Genomic DNA, 23,963 nt, shown 5'->3' on the forward strand with positions numbered 1-23,963 from the left:
TATGTAAAAATAGAGAGAGAGAGAGAGGCATGGGTGTGTCACTAAGTTGCACTGACAAAATACGTAAAGCTCGCACACAACTTGCGTATCTTGCGAACACAAGTTAGAAGTCGTGCATGCGTCTCGTAACTCAATATCATGCCGGCTTCTGGGTTCTGTATTTATTTAGGTGGTTCAGTCAGTAATATGAGCTCCCAGTTTGGAGCAGATGGCAGCACGGCTGGACTAAAGGGCGAGATGCAGCTGCCCTTCACCAAGGTTAACTGCTACATATTACACAGTCCATGAAATGATAACTCTCAAGTCGCCCATACTGCACCAAATTGCAGTGATTCAGAATCTTTTGGAACTAGTGAAAAATAACTTACCGGTAAATATCACAAGGGGAATGTTTTGGAAGAAATGCACTGGACAGCTTTGTGTCTGAAATTATTGCCGACCGTGCCTTGTCTGCATTTCACAGCTTGAAGTGTCCTTGATCCAATTTATGTACTATGAATGAATGCATTTTTATTATTTTCAAATTATCAGAGAAAATCTTTTTTAATGTTCCACACTCCATTTTTAGATTGCAGTGATGTACTGAGCAGAGGATTACACATTGGCAAGGTTTCCATATCGGAGAACTCTGTGAATGTGGCTCAACTTCCCGTCGCCAATTTTAGTTTGTCATTCTTTAGACCAGAAAGGTTTCGAAAGAATCAACAGCATCTCTGCTGGTTGTAGCCAAAGAGTACACTCAGTTTAACCTCAAATGCTTCAAGACACGATGAATTAACAATACACTCCACACAATCGTCTGAATTCTTGACTATTCATTAATTTATTTTTAATGAACTAATTTTACATAGGTTTGACAATCCAATTAAAAGTATAAGAAATGAGACATAATCCCATCAAGGATTTTATTTTTTTTTAAATGGAATTGAGGGACAATTGATAATGCATCCATGCGTCAGGAACAAAATTCTGCAATCTGAGCCCAATATCATTACTTTTGACAAAGCATTCCCCTAAGACTATAATCCTTACACCCCCACACTTCTTTCCACCAGTTCCACATCGATACCTTGCCTGCCAAAGTCTTCTGAATTTAAAACTCGCTTTTCTGCTCTCAGCTCATCCACCAGACTGTTGCCTTAATGAGATGCATTTTAATTTAAATTTCATCCCTCTGCTTTAACCCCCACATGTCCCCTGCACTTCCTGACACTTTTTGTTTTACATATGTTCTATATTGATGCACTCCGAATGCATTTATAAGAACACCATGAAGCTCTCAGGCAGATTGGTCTTTAAAATTGTTTTTTTTTTTAAATTGTATTTTACGCTCCTTGTTGAATTGAAATACCAAAAAGAGAATCAACTGACAATGCAAAATATGACTTTATGTCAGATGCACCCCAAAAGGTGTCAATTCATTTCAGGGTTATAGTGTGCAACAGTATAATTCATTTAGTTGCACACTTTAAAATAATGTTCACAATTATCCAAACAAAGTTTCTCTTGTGCAGCTTTCCTAAATTCTGCCTTTGCTTGGCTAAATGTATTTACTTCTTTATTTCATACTGTAACTATCTGATAAAATCTGACGATTCAATGTCTGCAATCTCAAGTCTTTGTACATGACAGGACACAAATTATTGAAGAATTATGAAGGGTACCCTTGACATTTGTCTGTCTATGCTTAGCTAACTGCAGTCATTTACCAGTACACAAAGGAATGAAGCTTGTGCAAATTGTAATTGTTAGCGAATTACATAACTGTCCTGCTTCCGAGTTCATGTTTGATAATATATCAAAATGTCTTTCAATTTATATTCATGAATTTTATAGATTTTTAAACAAGAATGAAATTAATAGGGTGACCGGGCATCTAAGGGAGATTTGACATTCATGGTGTCTGATGAGAACACAAAATACACAACTCACTAAATTCAATATTCCGTCAAACTGCCCAATGATCAGTTGATCAGTCAGATCATCAGTCGGGAAAGAAAAACAAAACAAAACAAAACAAAACACGGTCCCTCCACCCGCAAGAACATGTTACAACTGTATTTTCAGCACTATAAGGCGCTTCAGAGTATAAGGCGCACCTTCAATGAATGGCCCATTTCAAAACTGTTTTTATATACAAGACGCACTGCATTATAAGGCGCATAGAATGAATAGAAGCTACAATAGTGGCTGCGGTTGCATTATGCATCCACTAGATGCTACGCTAAAGGGAATACAATACAACTTTATTTATATCGAGCTTTCACAACCGCTGCAGCTGTAACAAAGCACTTTAGAGGACATTTAAATATACTACGTCCAAGAAACCAGAATATTGATCCATATATGAGGCGCATCGGATTATAAGGCACACCGTCAGCTTTTGAGAAAATCGAATGCTTTTAGGTGCGCCTGAGAGTGTGAAAAATACAGCACTTTAGCACTACTTCTCAATATTTATTATAATTCTTATTCATTCACTAACTGTATCCTGATGGTTTTTCTTGAATGTTCTTTTATGAAGTGGTCATTGAAAGCGGATTCCAAGGCTAAACCATCCACTTTGTCGAACCGAGTGATGGTTTTTAGCTTCCCTTTTTAATAGTGTCAACGCACATGGAGACCAAGGGGACACCGCCTGACAGGGCATAGGAGTGTCGACACCGGAGGATATGGCATCAGCCTATCTGTCTGAGTAGTTTGCCCTTCACATAGTCAAAACAGATGAGCTCAGCAAGGCAGGGATATGTCAGGGGATCATGTTTGGAGGACACAGCACAGAACTAGGAAATAAAGGTAAGGAAGGAGTTGCGTTTCCTCATGAAAAATTCACGACTTGCTAAAAACAACACGGCATGTTGTTGTGTTCACTATCAAACTGTTTTTTGCAAAGTTATGCTGTGCAAAGTAAGCAATAAAGTCGTAAAAGTAAAGACTGCAAATAATATCAGCACTGCAATAGTGATGCAGTTTGCACGCTTTGTCAATTAAGCATGGGGTGTGGATACTGTGGCAGGAGATAAAGTATTTGGTAAGTGGCTACAAGGAATTTATTCAACATTTGAAAACAAGTGCATCACATTTTTTTAACGAGAAGTACAATAATTTAATTTAAAAACTAATAAAGTGATGATGAGGCTTTTGCTTCGGCTACAGAAAAACTTATATTTCATTCGATGACAATTTTGTATCCACCGACAACAAAAAAAAAAGTATTCAAATATTAGATGAAATAACAATTTAGCAATCTCATATCTGTCTAGATCAGCAAAAATCCTCTGATTCAAGTATAATTGGACTAGCTGGCTGCTTGGATGACAAACTTGGGCTGGGCTAGCACAGAGACAGGGAGTCTGACTGACATACACGCAGAAATTAATTCAAACACAGCAGTGTGAGGAATATGAAACAAAAGTTGTTTCCACACACAAATTGAACAATTGAAGCAATGTTTTTGTATTAAAAACAAAATGTCTGTCCCAGGTGGGCCGTTGCTCGCTGCCCCAAATGTAGAATCACAACTGAACAAGTATAAAGGTTTATGTGAATCCGTTTTTTATTATATATTTATAGTAACTGAAACTGCAAATGCAACATCAGTGCTCTCATCGACAAGTCATCCAATGCATCTTTAAGGTGCTTGGAAAGTGCGGTACTGATGGTTGCCAGACACTCTGAATGGAAGGTATGATGGTTGTCTGCAACACTGTTTTCTACACAGTTCTCCTGAAAGAATTATTTATATACTAGCGATTTATTGTGATTGTGTTCAGCTTGATTTTTCCTGTTTCAGACAATTTTTGTTTTTTTCCGCTTCAAAAAGAGATGTTTAAAGTAATGAGGCCCTGCCCCCAAAAAGACTGAGAATCCTTGTAAAAATACTAATGAATAAAAACAAAGCTTTTAGGAATAGTCTGAATTATATAGAGAGAGCTAGCAACCAAGTGATCAAACCTGCTCTTTGTAACAATGCTGAGCAACAGCTTTCAGCATTTGATGCCGCTTGTTCTCCTCTTTTATCCGACAAAGTTCTTCCTCGCACTCTTCTAGCAATGCTCTCAGCATTTTCGCACGATAATGACACTCACAACACTTGACACTCTCTCTTGTTCACATCTTAAGCTTGTTGCAGAAACAAATGCCAGATTCGTGTTCATCCATTCCAGGGTGGCAGCAGTGCTGCTAAATTTGCTAACCTTCGCAACCATGCCCCCACTGGAATGTGTTAACAATGCCAATGCCAACAATGGATTGACAAGCGACATTGTGATTATACTGTCTGTTACCAATTATATGCATCACTGGCCGCCGAGGGAATTGTGGGATTATTTGATTTGCATACCGACATTTCTGGGGACGGCCGGTGGCAGTGGCGGGATGGAGAAATTCCGAGCTTTTGATGCAGTTTTCCCAGAGCGATTTTGTCAAGACATGTCTTCCGTCTGGCCTGGCAATCTCTCATGATTCCCTGGAAAAGCAGGACAGCACGGAAGAAGGAGGTCTGGGTTTTTTTGCTGAAGCTGCTGCCCCGTGACCCGACCCCTGAAAAGCGAAAAAAGATGGATGGATGATTATTTAGTATAAAGCGCAATAACTTTTCTCATTGTTGAAGTTACACAGTCATTTGGACTAATTGTGACGTGCTGTGATTCTGGTTCATGTTTCTTTTCAAGTATGTAGTAGTAGTAGTAGTAGTAGTAGTAGTACACTATCGGGCCTGATTGGTTCACTGTCTATAGCTTGAAGAGTGCTTCTCTTATTGACCTGCTCTGTCGACAGATAGAAAGCTACGATCTCAGAGAGCAAAGATAAGGGTTTAAGTGTCTGCAATGCATCCAAGGCTACAGTGTAGCAGAATCGGGTTACCGCTGTGTTTGGGGTGAGGCACTCAAGTCTGTGGCGCCAATGAATAATGGATTGTTAATCCGTGTGTGAAAAATACATCTCCCCCTGCATATACTTCCTTGCCTCTTCATCTTGCTGTTTGGGATGCACTTGTGTATTCGTGTTTGTCCCCATACATGCAGTTGAAGGCCCCTTCGTGCATTTTTTAATTCCTCTTTATATTTGGAAAAACAAAAATATTTTGTGTCCATTGCTGAAAGAATGAATAATAATTTGTTGACCCTTGTTTTGAAATAATATCAACAAATAACAAAATATAAGTGCAGTCAGTCACTTGACTTCAAGTTCAAATTGAAGGTACTTTTTTGCTGATAAAGTGGCAGGGAAGATGATAATGTAGTCAAGGAAATTATTCAGGAAGCATAACTGACTGTGACACTGTTACAGAATGGCTAACTTTGTAAGAAACATAGCAGGGTGTCAAAATTAATTGATTAATCAACAACTAATCGGCTATCAAGTTAATCGACAACTGTTTTAATAATCGAGTAACTTTTAAACTTTTTTATCATCTGCTTTCAGCCTCTCAACAGTAATTATTCTCCGATTCCTGAAGTCCTTGATGACAGCAGGCTGATTATCTTTTTGTGTTTTGTGATTTTTTTGTTTGTTTAAAATAAGCTAACATCTGCTTTTACCTTTACAAAAACAGTGGCCTATCCAGCAACTGAATCAGTTTCAAAACATTTGGTGAATACATCCACCCCTCTTGTGTGATATTGCTTAGTTGTTGTCTAGTTGTTGTTTTTTTTTTTTTTAATCACTAAGCATTTCGAGGGCCGGTGGTGACTGGTTAGCGCGTCGACCTCACAGTGCAGAGGTGCAGGGTTCGATTCCGTCTCCGGCCTGTGTGGAGTTTGCATGTTCTCCCTGTGCCTGTGTGGGTATTCTCCGGGTACTCCGGTTTCCTCGCACATTCCAAAAACATGCATGGTAGGTTAATGGAACACTCTAAATTGTGCCTCGGTGTGAGTGTGAGCGCGGATGGTTGTTCGTCTCTGAGTGCCCTGCGATATTGGCTGGCAACCAGTTCAGGGTGTACCCCGCCTGTTGCCCGAAGACAGCTCGGATAAGTTCCAGCACCCGCCGCGACCCTTGTGACAATAAAGCCAGTCAGAAAATAGATGGATGGGTAAGCATTACTAAATAAACAACAATTATTGGTTAATAAACAGTAATTGTGAGAAAACGATTTTGTAATACAATTTAATGCAAAATGAAATTCTCAAATTATTCGTTGAATGAGTTGAACAATTGACGCAACGTCATCTTAAGCAGATGTATCCATCAAATGACAACATTGAGGAGTGATCTTCTCACTACCCCAAAACATTTCATTCTCCTCCCGCCTCATGTGTGGACCAATCGTATAGATATGTGAAAAAGTCTGAAATTTTGTCCAATTGTGGCATAGGAGGTTTCTGCCCGACGCCAGTGATATACCGTATGCTCTCTTTGGCGCGGATGTCACCTTCACCTATTGCTGTTGGGTGTATTCCCCGGGATAATCAAAGATTCTCTGTCCGGAATACGAATTAAATATGTTTCATTCTTAAAATAAAAGTGAATATTCTGACAAGTCAAGTGTTTTTCCAGTTGGTAGATGAAATGTGAATTCATATTATTTCTCCATTAACCCTCACCCAAGAGTAGTAATTGTCAATAAACTATACTTAAACACTGACATTTAGCAGACTCAATAACAGCTGTCTTAATATTGCAAATTAGTACGCTGACATTGGGTTATATGATGTTGGTTATCAGTCATTAAAATCTGAATCACACCTTTAATCAAAATTAAGACTTAAAGACAAAATGAAAGTTTTATTTAGAGTTCCGTAGCCTTTCATTGCTGTGAATGCACGGTATTGCTAACATATCGACTTCATAATTACAGGTTTCTTTGAATGCTCTAATTGTGGTGGATTCTACAACAGCTAGATTGGAATAATCAACAGAAAGCAATATTTTGAGGAAATTCGCTATGAATAACCAACCTGCCATCGTGATTCACAAGGAGATCAAAGGTCGGGAAAAAAAAAAAATCTCACTGTATAGTGTTTACCGCAGCATATTTTAATTCCCAATAGAGGCCCTTCTTCCTAAAAGGCAGGCTGTCAACAAGGTCTGTTGTAACTTTTTACATAGCTTCACACACAATTTTTGTGAATTAACTTTTAAAGTACCGTATTTTCCGCACTAAAAGGCGCACCTAAAAGCCATCCATTTTCTTAAAAGCTCACAGTGAGCCTTAAAATCCGATGTGTCTTGTGTATGGTCATTACGGTAATATTTCGACCCCAAAATGGCTCCTTGCTCGAGACATGCTGACAACGCAGAGTTCAAACTTAAGGCGATCAGTTACGCAGTTGAACACGGAAATAGAGCAGCGGCAAGAGAGTTCAACGTTAACGAGTCAATGTTATAACTTGCTGTTGGTAAAGTGAACTGTGTCGCTGCTTTATTAAATAAGTTTTACTGACATCGGATCGTTCTGTTGTCCTTTCCTTGAGCGTAGCTCCATTTAGTGGATGCATTGTAGATTGCGTCTTATAATGCGGTGCGCCCAATGTATGAAAAAAGTTACAAAATAAGCCATTCATTGAAGGTATGCCTCATAATCCAATGCGCCTTTTAGTGTGGAAAATATGGTAGTAAAAATCTGTTCATCCATCTATGTTACATTTTAAAAAGTCTGCACACCCTTGTTCAAATGCCAGGTTTTTGTTACATAAAAACAAAAAAAATTGTGTTTATTTATTATCTGAGGCTGAAAAATATTTTATTGTGACAGGTGACCGTATTCTCTCCATGTTATCCATCTCTGACAAACTTTTGAAAGATGTAAAGATTAGGGATGCAGTTATTGAAGACGTTGGTATTTGGATATCCATCCATCCATCCATCCACTTTCCCATCCACTTATCCTCTCAAGGTTCGTGGGCATACTGGAGCCTATCGCAGCTATCTTCGGGCAGTAGGCAGGGGGCACCCTGAACTGGTTGCCAGCCAATCGCAGGGCACACATAGATGACCAACCATTCGCGCTCATAATCATACCTGGGGACAATTTAGAGCATTCCATGAGCCAGCCCCAAATGTTTTGGAATATGAGAGGAAACCGGAGTACCCGTAGATAACCCACGCAGGCATAGGAGAACGTGCAAACTCCACACAGGAAGCCCGAAGCGGAATCAAATCCCGTACTTCTGCACTGTGAGTTGGAAGTGCTAACTAGTGCTGCCCGGTATTCGGATATCCTACTGAAAATTCTATCGAATAATTGTGTACTGTATTTGGATATTTTTCCCCCCTTGGTTAACGATACAGAAGACAAAAATACAACATTTCCACCCGATAATAAATGATGAACTTGTTTACATTTTTAGCTGATCAACATTCTATACTTACATTTAAATTGCATAGCAGCACACTATTTTCCTTTCTTGAAAATCTTCTTCTTCTCCTTTCGGCTTGTCCCTTTTCAGGGGTTGCCACAGCGAGTCATTAATTTCCAATGTTCCTTTCTTGAAAATATTTGTGAGATTTTAAACAAATCTCACCCCATAGTTTTTGGTTCATAAGACAAAGAACCACAGTTGCGATTTTGCCGGCTAAAACAACACTCTTGATTTAGGTTTGTTCAAAAGTGATCAGTTGGAACGGCACCTGTGTCAGGCAATCAGCGTCAATCAGAATCAGAATCAGATTTATTGGCCAAGTATGCAAGAAACACACAAATAATTTACTTCCCAGTTACAACCCGTTCAGAGGAACATAGACAAGACAGCAATAACCAACATGGGGGAGATAGAACGAGAAGCCTGGCGGGTCGCTGTTAAGTGCCGCAATATCTTAGATGTGAAAGGAAACAGTCGAGAAGAGGAGGGAAAAAAAAACTGATCGACTCCAACCATTCTCTTCAATGGAAGGATGGCTTGAGCCAGAGAAACCTCAGCACATGTAGCATACATTTCAAAGCACAGTGCAACAATTCTCAAGACTTAACATGAATACAGCCAAGACTTTGACATGGCACCTGCAGCTACAAGGCCAAGACATGATCAGTCACAGGCTCGGGGGGAGCGAAAGTAGAGGAAAATAGGGAGATAGGACTCGCGTCTGTGTGTTTTTTTCCATCCAGGGGAGTCCAGATAACAACTGTTTTGGGAACAGGATCATCCACAATTTCAGACAGCCTTGAATGTCTTTTAGCATGTGACTCCGTGGCGTCAATCTGCCGAATTCTTGATCCATCAGTCAATCGATTTTTTTCCAGGACGGTACAACTACTTCCGGTTTCTTCCATTTTGCGAAGCGACTCTCATACCACATTCACTTTACGGTTGAGTTCAGTCAACGCACGAGTCCGAATGTTGATCACCCGCCCCACACTTTCCATGTCGGCCGCCAGCTTGTTACTATCCGATGAAGCTGTCCCCAACGGCTGGATTTTGCGATAGATCAAGAGACTGCTCACACCAAACAGCAGGATATCTGTTATCAAAAGGCCAATAATATAGATGTCTTCCACATCCTCTACGGAGAATATTGTCAAGCACACCATTCTCCATTTCTGCCAAGGATCTAAGGTGTACCCAGCAGCATATGTCCCAGAGGAGCAAGAAGGCTCCCCACCACCTGCTCATTTCAAGGTGTAGAAAATGATGTTCATGATGCCAATTTGTAATTTTTGGACAGTTAAAACATGCTGCAACAACCGGAAGGGAATTAACTATACAGATAGGGACTGTTTCTGCAACTCTGTTCTCTTTTACGCCCTACACATGCACATTACATTGTGTTGGAATAGAATTCATGTGTGATCTCAGTTTGGTGAAGATGTGGGAAGATAGTGGCAGACTGACTCAAGGTGCAATGAATCAGTGCCTTATCAAGCCCTTGGCCCTAGGTTGGATGTGTCAAGACAGAAATAGAAGAGACACACACACACACACACACACACACACACACACACACACACACACACACACACACACACACACACACACACACAGTTGGCAGACGTCTCCCTTCCCAGAACGCCTACAGTTGGACACAGCAACATCACAGCAAATGTTTGTTGACTCAATGGGATGGGCCATCTCCCTCGCTCAGTCCACACAGCGTCCCTCTGCTCAGTTGTCATCCAAGTGAGGCAAGGGAAGCGTTTGTGAGTGTTTTCATGTTTAATTCAGCAGTCCTACCACAAGCTCTGACACCATGTCTATATATAGTATTAGTTCAAGGGAAAGTGGAGGTGGTTTGGATTTAATCACCCAAGGATTGGAATTTGTAAAACCAACGTATATGTGTTATTTGCTTGTTGGCCAACAAAAACCTTATGTGGGATGAGTAATGGCATTTCATTGAGTGACATTGTGAAAACTTAATTCCGGGAAAGCCTGTTTCATTTTTGAAATAAATTGTAATCCTGCAAAATAATCCACATTTTAATAAATATACCTGTAATCTGATTATGTTGTTTTTCTGTAACTGTAACAGATTACAGTTCCAATTCTTGTGTGCTGAATATGTAATGCATGCATATGTAGCACCTAGCAGCCACTTATTACACAACCCAGTGCCATACAGCAGGTTGAATTTCTTGTTCTTCATTATCCATCTCTTAGGTCAATAAATAAATGAATAAGTAAAAAAATCAATGCTCCAAGCAAGCAAAGCTAAATTTGCCCTTCCAGTGTGCATTATGTTTGTGGGTTAAACTGAAAATGCCAGAGTATCCAATTCTCCTTTGAAGTTAAAAGTGAGCTGGGTAAACTGAAATTTCAGAGGTGTTCTTTTTAAAATTCCAACTCACAGGGTAAATTGCCCGCAGCAGCAACTATGACTTAAGTGCTTGTACTGTACACACTGAGAGCCACAAAATTGCACATTCGGCTCAGTGATGATGTTCCACCCCGAAGGCGTTGGTAGCTCACATTTCAAATTGTTGCCAACCTCCAAACTTATCAAAAGTCAAGAGCATTTTTACTGTCTGTGGGTGTGGAATACTAATGCTTAAAAAAAAATAATAAAAAAAAACGATAACGAGACATTAACAGGAAACAACACACTTTGCAACATGATTTGTACAATACTGTTCTACTTTGTGCAGATGGAGTCAGCAAAAAAGTTGTCATAACTCTGTATGACTGTGTGAGATCACCATTACCACGACCAGAATTCATTTAATTAGACTGGTAGATAATTACAAATCACTGCATCTTCCCTACTTGAATACTGCATGACTAACCGCACCTGACAAGACGAGAAAATCATTTTAAATATGAAACAGCAGAAACCTGCCACCATTAAAAGTGCCTCTGATAACCCCCAATGGTCTAGGAGGCTTTTCCCTCTACCTTGACTTACACCCCACTTCCAGCTGAACAAAAGTAGCTCTGAAGCTTGACACTGCTGCCACAATGTTTCAGTGTCGGTATGGTGTTCTTTTGTTGCGGCGCAGTGTTTTGTCGCCCTTGTGTGTGTGTGCATATACCTTTTTCCATCCAGTGCTCTTGTTGAAGTAATAAGATAAAACAATGTAAATATGACTAAAATGTTAAGAATGTCTTTTGTGAGTCTTTGGTTAATTAAACACAGATCAAACAAATTCCACTGAGTGTGCAACAGTACATTAGTGAGCCTTACTCGCTATGGCTTAAGAGTGCATCCGTCGGCATCGTAGGATCTCCAAAATTGCATCGCTGTCATGATAATTTTTGTTTACATGAGTGGAAATGTTCTCCCCGCCGCCTCTCGTTTTCCTTGCGGTATGCTGGCACTCTAATGCGTGCTGGGTTGCACCTACCTTTCAGATCAAAGAGGAAACGTGATCAAGTTTTTTAAATTCTGTGGCACATGATAAAGCCATCGATTTGCTAACATCCCTTTCCTAAAAGAATAGTTCACTTTTGTCTTTTTTTTCGTCAGAAAACTCAAACTGATTTTAACATTTAGGGTTAGCATCATGATGAGCTGTTTAAACATTGATTAGCCAGAAAAGATGAGACAAATATATTTGTAAATGTATATTTACATATGTATATATTAGGACAAAATTTTAAAATAAATGGTTTCAAAGCAAATGTTCTTGATAATTTTGACCCAAAGTACCCGTAATAATCAGTATACCAAATGTCAAATATGATGTGCTTGCACTGATGTTTAGATGTCTGCATTTCTGTGCAAATACCCATTTACAGTGTCTCTTTCCTGTTTACATTGATTTTGCTGCTGAATAGTTGTTTTTCTTTCAGTTGGTTGTGGTGAAAAATAAATACATAAGATTAAAGTCTTTTATACCACAGTGTGATTAACACTGGAGGTGACAGAGGAGGAATGGGTGTGGCAGTGACACATTTATAAATAAACTGTGAGTTGTTCAAATCTGGAGTTTATGTGTTGGTTGGCTTGTCTTCCTTGAGTGTCCTTATCACTACTGGCTTGGATGGCAGGGTATGGACGTCAAGGGCTAATTTTTGATGTGACAGTAGGCTTTGCCTAATTGGCAGTCTGTTATTGAGCTCTGTTTCACAGCACTTTTTCATCTTTTGTCCTCTATGCCATCTGTGCCTCTGATGGCCCTCCACTACTGAGGAGAGTTCAGAAAGAGGAGGAGTCAGTATCATTTCTTAACGGGGGTGTAAACGGGGTGCATTTTAATTTCAAAGCCCCTCCAGTGCAATCCAGTTTCTGTGGTAACATGTCGGGGAACCTGGTCATTTTGCTGATTAAGATGGCGCCGGCAGTTTACTGTTTGAGAAGGGGCTGTGAGAAAGAGGCAACAGGGGGTAGGGCTACCAGCCTGCCAAGTGTGTATGCACTGCTGTGACCAGTCGGCCCTCATAATGGTTGTTTGGCACTGTGAAAAAGGCAGTTCAGTCATCACGTCTGCCTAAAAAGGTCTCCCAAAGTAACCCTGAAAAGACGGAGCTTTTTGTTAGGATAGCAAAAAGGTTGAGAGGATGGGCCAGAGCGGCAGAATATTGGAATAGTCACAGGTGATTGGAAGGAGATCATATACATAAAATACAATCTGACGAGGTGATATCACACAGCGGGCGGTGACAAAGTCTGAATATAAGAAGTTAAAAGTAAAATGAAAAGTGGAGCCAATGTACTGTTGGTGCTGACTGTTCATTACTTCTAAGCTGAAGCTGTGCATTTTCAGAAGAACAGATAACGCTTTATCTCCCCAATGTTTTTCTCTGACTTCTCTCTCATTTGGGCATGAAATTCAAACTTCAAGAAATATTGGAGACTGCACTATAGAATTTTCAAATTAAAGTCCCATTTCGTGCTTTAAATACATAATGTATTGAAAAGACAGGTATTGCGATACTGGCAAAAATCATTCCCTGACCAGGGAATTGTATAAGGAAGTACAATAAATGGAACTTGTGCCTTCGGGTTCCGTGATGAGTAGCTGCTAGGAGCTTGGCAACAATCTTGCTTACCTCTTGAGGCAGTAATTTCATGCTAATAAGAATCGGCTCCTATTAAAAGTAATTTGGTGAGAACTCTTCATGGTCTTTGCTACATAAAGTGTTACAATAGAATACTTCAATTTATAAAATTGCCAGTCACTGCTAATGATTTTAAAAGTATATTTGTTTAGACTATTATACATTGTTTACAGTCTTTAAAATTACACTGGAACCTCAGGTTACGAATGTAATTCGTCCCCTGACTGTGTTTGCAACCTGCAATGTTTGCAAATCGAGGTAATGTGTCTCATTGAAATGAATGGAAAGGCAATCAATCCATTCCAGCTCCACAATATAGTTTTGGTTATGTTATTGTAATGTTTGTTTGGTTGAAATCAAAACTATTGAACAGGGATGTGCAACTTAAATGTTAGAGGGGGGCCACAAGTTTTCATTAGTGCTACTTGGGGGGGCCATGGAGGTCCACGCAGATGTTTGACAGAAATAACATTTAAAATATGGATATAGTAAATGTGTACGTGCAAAATATATGCTCTTAATATATTTTAATTTATTACAATACATTCCTCAATGCACGTATAAAAGATACAGCCTCCAATAACAAACCGTTTGAACAAAAAAAACTAACGAAAAAACATATACTGTGTTTTTTTGTGCATAAAAATTACAGCCGTTATCTGCAAAACAGCAGGACCCCAAACCCACAACTTGAGATGGAAGGTAATGTCATGTTGGATTAAACTTTTTTTTTCTCCACAATTTCATTGATATACATTTTTTTTTGTGGGGGGGTGGCTAAAATGGATTCCCGCCAACATATTTGTCATGAGTGTTGAAAAATGGCCAACAAAATCGGATAAAGTGAAAAAAATGTAGTTGCTGTGTTTATTGTTAGCCCAATTTAAAGTAACATATGAGTCCAAATTCATGTTCCTTCATTCTAGTATGCACTGTGTATGAACATTAAAAATGCAAATATCAGTGGCATCTAATTTCCTGAAAAAAACGTTTAAGATGATTAAGTATCAAAAGAATGACCAACCCTGTACACTGCTATATTGGACATTTTTGACTACCTTATGTAATCCCTATGACGTATTATGTGTTATGTATTTTTCATTATTGACTTTTTTTTCTGGTCTATGTTCCTACAAAAATGCCATGTGGTGTCATCTAGTATTGGCATAATGTAGATGGCACACCGACACATCTCAGGTTTCATATTCTCCCTTCGAGAAAGGGGTGGGGGGGGGGGGGCAGTTTTTAAGGGAGGGCGTGGGGGGGAGGGGGACATTTATTGCGGGAGTGACTGGCTAAACTAGACCAACCCATGTACTGTACAACAGTGTGCAACGAGTTCACTACCGTGGCATCATGTACAAAAACGGTGATAGATCTTCATTGAAATTTGTGGACATGTGTAAGCATGTGATAATCAGAGGCTAAAAATATTCTTCAGCAAGACAAATGATGGCAAGTTATCTGTGCTCATGAAGAATGAGCAAGTTTGAACTTTTGTCCAACTTCCAATTCTCGGGCTTTCGGATAACCAATTCCCTCTCCTGGGGCCTCATTTATCAAACGTGCGTATGAAAGAGTTCATGCAGAACATATTATATAGAATTGTTATAAAGATGTTATAAAGAATTAGCAGCTCATGCACCCAGAAAAAAACAAAAGGTACATTTGAAAAAATATTCTTGTCGCGTTTCCATTAACCCCAAACAGCACCACGCTCGGCCTGGCCTAGCACCACACAGCATGGCCTCTTTTGCTTTTCCATTACAACAGACGCAGGGTGGGTTCAACTGAACTGCATTTGTGGCGTGTGGGGTTTTGCCATCACATTTCACGAGTCTCGGGCATTGTTTTTGCGGCCATTCTAAATATGACTTGCTTTTGAATGATGTAGCAACGTTGCAAATGACAGCCCATCAAATTTGGTGTTTTACATCAACATTGAACCATATTACATTTACAATTTTGCATATACCATGGTTTGATAATTTTTGCGAGCGGCACACAAAGCTTGCCGGCAGTGCTCATTTATTCTGAATAGAAAGGTCAGTCTCATTCGTTGGCCGCCACTACGAGTCAAAGCCTCATAATTGGCCCACCTCCCTGCTCTTCCTCAAAGCAAGTTAACATAGGCCATCTTACCGCAATCACCCAAATACACGCGAAGTTGCTGCATGAAGACCAACAGTTGAGCAGGAATTGGCCACAAGCTCCTACCTCCCCGGAATAATGTTCGCGTGAAGGGGAGTCGATCACTCCCAATTCGAAATGTGGGGATGGATTAGAGAAAGTGGTGACGTCTGCGGCAAATCGCTGGAAATTGGCTGGCCGGCCATCGTGTTGACAGTGGTGGAAAGGTTCTGAATAGATTCCGTAATCTCCCTCAGGAGATGCTCACGTCTGCCGAGCAGTGCACCCCGAGCACTGGCGGCTTGATGGATTGTGTTTGGGTCTGCCCTAACCCTGAGTCTGCTTGGGTGCATGACGAGTCTGAACATGCTGTCACTTGAGGAGCAGAATTTCGACCCAGAAACAGATAGGACATGGAAGTGGCAAACAAAAGTCTGTATTTACAAAAATAAAAAGTACGTAATAACAGAGAGCAGGGCTGGATGCAGACGACATGGAAGAAAGCTTGACGATTTGACATGGAAGATAGCTTGACGTTCTGACAATGTGTCACTGAGCCCACTCAAGCTTAAATACTCAGAGACATCAGGCCATGCCCAATCCCATGTGACACAATAAAGCTAACAACATAAACTGACAACTTAGAGTCACAACAGTGTGAACTGACTGAAAGACATTAAGTGCAACAAACTACACAAAAGACTGAAATGTGATGCATAAACAGGTTGAGACAGAAAATTTGGTGATTATGAAATGTATAACTCAGGCTACCACTTAAACATGTATTATATAATGATGTTTCCAAAGTTCTTACCTTACCATATTTTCCACACTAAAAGACGCACCTAAAAGCCTTCCATTTTCTTAAAAGCTCACAGCGCCCCTTAAAATCCGATGCACCTTGTGTATGGTCATTACGGTAATATGTCAACCCCAAAATGGCTCCTTGCTAGAGACATGCTTACAACGCAGAGTTCAAACTTAAGGCGATCGGTTTCGCAGTTGAACATGGAACTAGAGCAGCGGCAAGAGAGTTCAACGTTAACGAGCCAATGTTATAACTTGCTGTTGGTTAAGTCAACTGTGTCGTTGCTTTATTAAATAAGTTTTACTGACATCTGATCGTCACTATATAAATCAGGGTGTAGTGTAATGTTCTGTTGGCATTTCCTTAAAGTGTAGCTCCATCTAGTGGATGCATTGTAGATTGCGTCTTATGCATTGTAGATTGCAGCGCATCCAACATATGAAAAAAATTACAAAATAGGTCATTCATTGAAGGTACGCCTCATCATCCAGTGCACCTTTTAGTGTGGAAGATACGGTAAAAGTTTTAAGTTCATTAAAGGATTACCAATTTGAACTGGTACTTAAGAAAAGTGTTAAAATACTTAGCTTCAAAAATATACAAGAAGCATCTGTTCAATCGCGGAATTTGCTGAGGATACTTACCAAAAAATATCAAGTGTTCAATATGCATATTTTAGCCCACATTGGTTCAAGAGGACTGAAGTTCTTTGATGAGCTCTCTATTGCCCCCTGTGGACACAAGAGCTGTTGGAGCACCAAATAAGCCAATGTAAGATTGAGGTCAAATGGCATTATCATAATGTCTCTGCATTAATTTGTCTCTGTGATTAACAGTTGGCATCTGTGTTTAAATTGATTGGGAATTCATTCATTTTATGCTAACATAATCATCCAACTCTTCACACCTGCTGCAGCACAGAAGTCTGTGTGATCCCCCATCGTCAGCTCAGTCTTAAATTGTGCATCGCTGACCTTTCCGCCCAGCTGCTCAGTCCATATGCAGGTATCCTCGGGATAATACATGCGTCACGATCAGTCGGCTGCATGTGAACCTTTTGAAGGAATCGTTGGCGCTGCCTTTACTCACCACACAATGCCATGTATGAGCATTTGGTGGATGATGAGATTTATTTATTCTCAGTAGTTTCACTTTGCTGCAATGAGTAAGCTTCAGAACACACAAAGGGTCATATTAAACCCCCGCGAGTGCTTTGTCCCTGCCATGATGCATTGCCTTTTTGTTTTGCCCCGTCTCTTCCTTTCCTCCATGAGCCGATTAAGTCTCTAGAACAGGCTAGAAACACCACAGGGTGTTGTATTGTTTTTCAGGGGGAAAAAATGTCCCTTGTCTTTTTTTGGCTGCCACTTTTTTTTTTTTTTTTGCAGGAATTAAGAAATCAAATGTTATTTCAATCATATCTATGATGTGTCCACAAATTAATGTAACCTAACTGTTACGCGTATGCTTTACAAATCTATGTAATAACTATTAAAATTCTGGAGAAATATTAGAAACTGCCATGGACATCTGAATTTTGCGCCAAGCCAAAATCTGGATTTAGTTGGTAAAAAAAAAAGAATCTTCACCTTCGGTCCTTTGTTCAAATGCCTTGAATTGCTAAGTCTTCTCAACGCAGTATACATTTCCACGGCTGCAAACCAGAAAATATAGTTTTCTTTTGGCAGAGAAGTTTGAACTAGCATTCGAGGATTTATTCATGTCAGAGGGTTTTCAAATAAATCCTAAACCCGTGTGGTTGTCTCAGCTATACATTATTGATGGTATCTGGGGGATTAGTCGAAGAAAGAGTTGAGGATTTATTTTAAAATCTGTACTTTGGAATGAAAACCAAAAATCTAAACCGCACGCACGCACGCGCACACTTCCCTGTCATTGGTTTAGCTGCTTCTTCTGCTTTGTATTTGGAGGCGGCTGCTTGCTACCGATTAAAAGGAGCATATTGATATTGAATTATCGCCCAGTGCTACTTTAATGATTATGGCCTCTTTGTAATAAAATTATGGAGGTAAAACTGTGATGCACATTCCACATGGGCTCTTCAACATTGTCTCACTAGAGTCTTATAATCAACACGAGTATTTCTTGACAGTACAGGAGCTGCTACTGTTGTTTTGCCTGCAAAATCTCCCCCTGATCAATTGTGTTTCCCCACACGATGACTCTTCAATTCTGTGTAATGGTTCTTTGGCTCTGCTTGTTTCCCCTCCCTCACATTTCTTATCATTAGGATACAGACAATACAAAAAACAAATTCTTGCTCGGTGTTGAAAGATCAGAGACGTACGCCAATGAAAAGTATGTGTGCGGCATGCCTTGAAATGATCCTCAGTCAGGCTTCTGTGGCAAACACAACAAAATGGGCCATTACAATTAGACATAGTTGTGTTCACAATATGGTCTGCTGTATCTTTCGTCTATTTTTTTCCCTTATGTAGTGATTTACACGATACTAATATGTATTTTTGTAAATCCCCCATACAATTTATTGTTCATTTTCTGTTACCTCTTTCGTTTGATCAAATTTTCCGTGGTTGCTGCATAGCTATTATGTTGAATCACCCGGGAGAAGTGATGGGTTTTACTTCATTAAATTGTAGCAGGGTGCGCCGATTCGCTACCCCGCCACCCCCCCCCCCAAAAAAATGGTACGACTCCGTCAATAACCATTAAGGAGCTTCTCTCATTAGACCAAACCCTATACCCCCTGGTCATTGAGAACAGCCCTGCCGCCTTACATGATGAAATACACATAGATGGAATTCCAACTGTGTGGAAATACAAATGGCAGTGTTTATTTTTCCTCCTGGGTAATTGCCACTCATACTGTATTATACACAACCTTGTTCTCATTCAAGCTATATTAGGTTACTCAACATCAGGTCACCTTCTCTACAATTGACAGTGGATACACAGGAAAAAAATCAACATGCTCAAATGACAGGTTTTAATAATGAAACAGAGCTATTGTATTTTAAAACGTTTTCCAGCAGTGGGTTACAAAACCTATACGTCATTTTTAAAAAATATTTTTGAGTCGTGAAACTGGGTTATGGCTGTATTCTCGTCTCAAATTAATCCCCCCAAAAGTTCAGTTGTTCAAGTAGACATTTTCCGGAGATTTTGTTCCTTGTTTTCCTGCAGAAGGTGTTGAAACAAACGCTGACTGCTATTTCGAACAGGGATGTAACGACAACGGCAATAGCGCGATATCGCGATATTGAAATACCACAATATAATCACCAGCACATCTTTTTAAAACTCCAGATTGTTTCCATTTTGTACAGTTCCAGCACCCTCTGGTGGTTAGTTTATTAGTGCAGTCTAATTTGAATTAGGCACGTTGTGGCCACCTACGTTTAAGACCCACGCTAATCACCAGATGAAGGCAAACATAACATGTTTTAGTTCTTCCACAAATTGACTTGATTCACAACGTGCACATGCATTCATTAGCCAGTAAATCGCTCAACATTGTTCGGTCGATTGCAGGTCGTTTATGTACTGTGAGGTTAACGTTACCTGTACTGTTGTTAACTATACGTGTGTAGAATTATGACCTCAGCTAATTAGCATTGTATCAATCAGCCATTTACATGCAGCTGATCATGTTTCTTTAAATATGTATTTGGTGTTCTGCAGTGATTTTTTTTTCCAGTATATTTTCATTTTTCACAATACAGTGAAACTCCTCTACAATGAAATCATATTTGCAACAAGACATTTTTCACAACAGGGGACTTTTCACTGTAACAAATTTATCTCAGATGTAAACACACACACGCACACACACGCACACGCGCGCGCACACACACACACACACACACACACACACACATTAATATCGCCAATAATTACTGTTTAGTGAGTTTCGTATTGTTGTTTCATATTGTTACATCCCTAATTTTGAACATATTCCGTTCAAATTGTCAAAGGCCTCATTTCCATTTCTCAATGAAAAACAGCTACAAAGCATGACACTGCCACCACCCTGCTTCACTATAGGTACGTATTGTGTTCAGCTGGTGACGATAAAGTGTTGTGCCTGCGCCAAACATACCTTTTGGAATTACGGCCAAAAGGATCGGCCTTGCATAGCAGAATCTCCCAAACGCATCGAAAAATGTGTTACAGTCCAATGTAGCCAAAGTTGAAGGTTTTTGGTTGTAATTCCAATGTTTAAGGCTTCTGATCGAGAGCAAAAACAAAAAAAAAATGTAGGATAAGACTTTCTTTGGAATGAATAAACGAAGGTGGCAGATGTGTGCTGACCCTCATTTAACCTGAGTTTGAATATGACTGGTTTGCTCTGAACACTAGCCCCATTCCTGTTATAACAAAGAATGCAACTTTTTTTTTTTTTACCCTCTTAAAGATGTTTTCATGAGTCATGGTGGTGGGATACGTTTTGAAATTATTTATCTTAGCCTCATTAGTTTTATGTATTAAAGACCTTGCGTTTGATCACAGTTACATAGACTTTTTATATATCTACTGTAGCTCTTTGGTTCCTCTTTTGGTGAGTGCGCTCACACACACAAACACACACACACACACACACACACACACACACACACACACACACACACATTATCTATCATATCTAAGGTACTGGAGTCTGATTCATAAGTCAATAAGTCTGGATCAAGCTTGTGAGGCTGCAACAAACATGGGAGTGTTTCTCGATGATGACGGAGGATCTTAGCAGCACCCTTGCTTGGAGTAGTACATTTAAACTTCATCAGGGGCCCTCAGAGATTTGAGACCCCAAAAAGGGAGTGGAATAATAGAGACAAGTCTTGCATTGTCAGTCATGTAATGTAGTGTGCGTTCTGAAGGGTATGTTTTCAAGAGACAGACAAAACTTATGGTCTTAGTTTTCGGTAAAACACTGTAATATGCATCCAGCAACAGTAGTTTGCCATGACTTTGTTTGCCACTGCTGTTTTGACTGTCATGTACAGTACTTGTGCTTTTCCCCAGCCAGTGTGTCAGATCTCCTTCCCGAATCTCACCCCATCCTCAGGCCACGGTCACACCAAGGGGAAGAGGCAATGATCGGTCCGGATCAATAATACATTGACTGCATTAATGCTTATGAATAAGTCATAGAAGCAGAGAACCCAGGTGACAGGAATGACACACCCATATGCACGGACACACACCCGCACAGTCAAATGATCTTTTATTACAGGGCTGGCAAGATAAATGAACGAGAAGAGAAGGAGAGCAACGCAGGGGCTTTAACTTTGCACTTAAGGATGTATCAAGCACTTGCTGACATTTTGCTGCATGTCAAGGCTCCTCTCTGTCCTTTTTCTGTCACTGGCCTTTTTCTCTCAAGGCCCCTTTTCCCTGTGGGTGGAATGAATAAGTTATTGCATCTGTGTCCTCAGTCTTACTAAAGACGGGCTTTATATAACAACTCAATTTGGTTGAGGCCATGCTTTTATGTCATCATATGTCATATTATACATGTGAACATACAAATACATCATATGTATTTGTATGTTCACATGTATAATATGCCACGACATTTTTCCCCAGATGACATCTCAGACAGGAGGAGACTTTTTGTGTGCCGCTAACAACAAAGCCTGAGCAGCCTGAGAGCCGTTTTGAATGCTCAGTAAAATTAGTGTGGTCGATGAAAGTACACGTGGTCCTGTTGCCAAGAATTTTGAATGGGAACATCACTATTGAATAATTAATCCACTGAATGTACACCAAAGTGAGATGGGAGAAACTATAGCAACTGCTGCATGTGGGTGTATTCACGTCATCTGATCTGTTGGCTGCCTTGCTTGTAGCATTGCCAAGATACACGTGTTTGTGGGGCTGCTGCGTGCTGCAGTGTTCTTAAAATAAAAAAAAAGTGTTATACAATCATTAAAGTTTGTTCTGGCTTGTGAGAAGCCCTGTGGTGAGTTTTGAGTGGTGTCTCCCCAGGAGAAGTGTTTGACGGGAGAGAAATCAGCTCTTTGTTTCTGCAATGCGATGCGGTGGACGTAGAACAGTGTTGTTGCTGCTTCATAATGACAGTGGCTGTGAATGATGGAAATATGTCCTTGGAGGGGAGACGGGAGGTGAGGTCAGGCAACGCAATCATGTGGCCGCACAACAAAAAAACTGCAGGTTTGTGTAGATTCCATCAATTTGTTGCTTGAAAAGAAACCATTCTTCAAAAACGTATTCATTTCTCGCACAATGGCTTACAAAATTAAAGACCTGCTCTTGCACAGTTTTTTTGGCAGTCATAGCATTAATCTCTGCCACTTCTGCTCGTCATAAATGTCTGCCTCCACATGCTTAGAGTAAAAGGCTAGGCAATTAAAAAAAAAAAAAATCACAAGAGCTGGGTCTCATCCTAAGTGCATCCAATTATCAAGTATGAGACATTTCACAGTTTATAGTCACGAGATTCAACATATCTCAGACTCTTTAGTACAGCAATTCCACAGTCGTCAGCCAAATTGTGTATGAAGAGGGCACACATATTGAGATAGGATATGGATAAAGTCTTGGGTTTGCACAACTTCATAATTGTAGCCATTTAGTCAAGGCTACCCAAAAAAAAAAAAAAAACGTAAACCTCCTCCTCTGTCATCGGGGGTCTTGTTCTGGATGTGTTTCCGTGCATATGAATGGGGTATATGATGTAGCTTTGGGCACATTTAAGGAAGAGCTCATTTCGTCACATTTGCCATTTGATCATCACATTCATCCATTTTTCATCAGGTCAGATATGACTGAATATGAGAACGCAAGGAGAAATGTGAATTGCGCTCAAAGCAAGGTGTGGGTTTAAGTTTTTCAAATATGCTGGTAATAACGTTGCTTTAATCCAATACAGTATTCCACTCACTTTGCATCACGGCTGAGCAATTCATCGAAATTCAATCGTGATTTCGATTGTGGCTGCTCTCAATTTTAACAACACAATAATTGAAGAAAAATTATGAATGTGCAAAACGGTGCGGTGTGTCCGCGTTCCTGATTTTGTTAAAGTACCCTGAATAGTAGTACCATGTTACTTAATCAAACATGCAGTTTATCAGAATCACAGTCTGATTTATTGGCCAAGTATGCAAGAAACACACAAGGAATTTACTTCCCAGTTACAACCCGTTCAGAGGAACATACAACAGAACAGCAATAACCAACATGGGGGAGACAAAACTAGAAGCCTGGTGGGTCGCTGTTATGTGATTCTTTCCTCCCTTACCGTGCTTTAAACTGTTATGTGACACCCTGGCTGGAGTTTACTGGAAAACCAAACATACAACAAAAATAATTACACACATTATATTATTATTATTATTATTATATACATTTCAATATAAGACATGCGTCATTTAAAAAGCATTGTCAGTGCTAACGGGAAATCAATCTAAAAGCCCATTGATTTGCTAATTATTTTAAAAAACATAAATATTCTTCCCAATCTGTGAAAAAACAGTTACATTAACAGAGCTCAATCGTAACTTTCTTCTTCTACTCTTCATACTCTCGTTGTGTGGACCCCATGCATGCACAGTGTCACACTGCCCCCAAGAGGTCAACTTGCACACCACAGGAACAACCAACATGATTTTTTTTTTTTTAAATTGCTATTATTTTAGGTACAT

At 39.9% G+C, this 23,963-nt stretch overlaps 1 protein-coding gene across 3 annotated transcripts in view; it reads left to right on the forward strand.

Annotated features, from left to right (window-relative positions):
• trim44 (tripartite motif containing 44) overlaps nt 1–23,963 on the forward strand; it is a 53,029-nt gene that overhangs the window by 25,721 nt on the left and 3,345 nt on the right. The window lies entirely within an intron of this gene.

This window comes from Hippocampus comes, unplaced genomic scaffold (assembly GCF_001891065.2).
Source record: "Hippocampus comes isolate QL1 unplaced genomic scaffold, H_comes_QL1_v1.1 scaffold104, whole genome shotgun sequence".
NCBI lineage: Eukaryota > Metazoa > Chordata > Actinopteri > Syngnathiformes > Syngnathidae > Hippocampus > Hippocampus comes.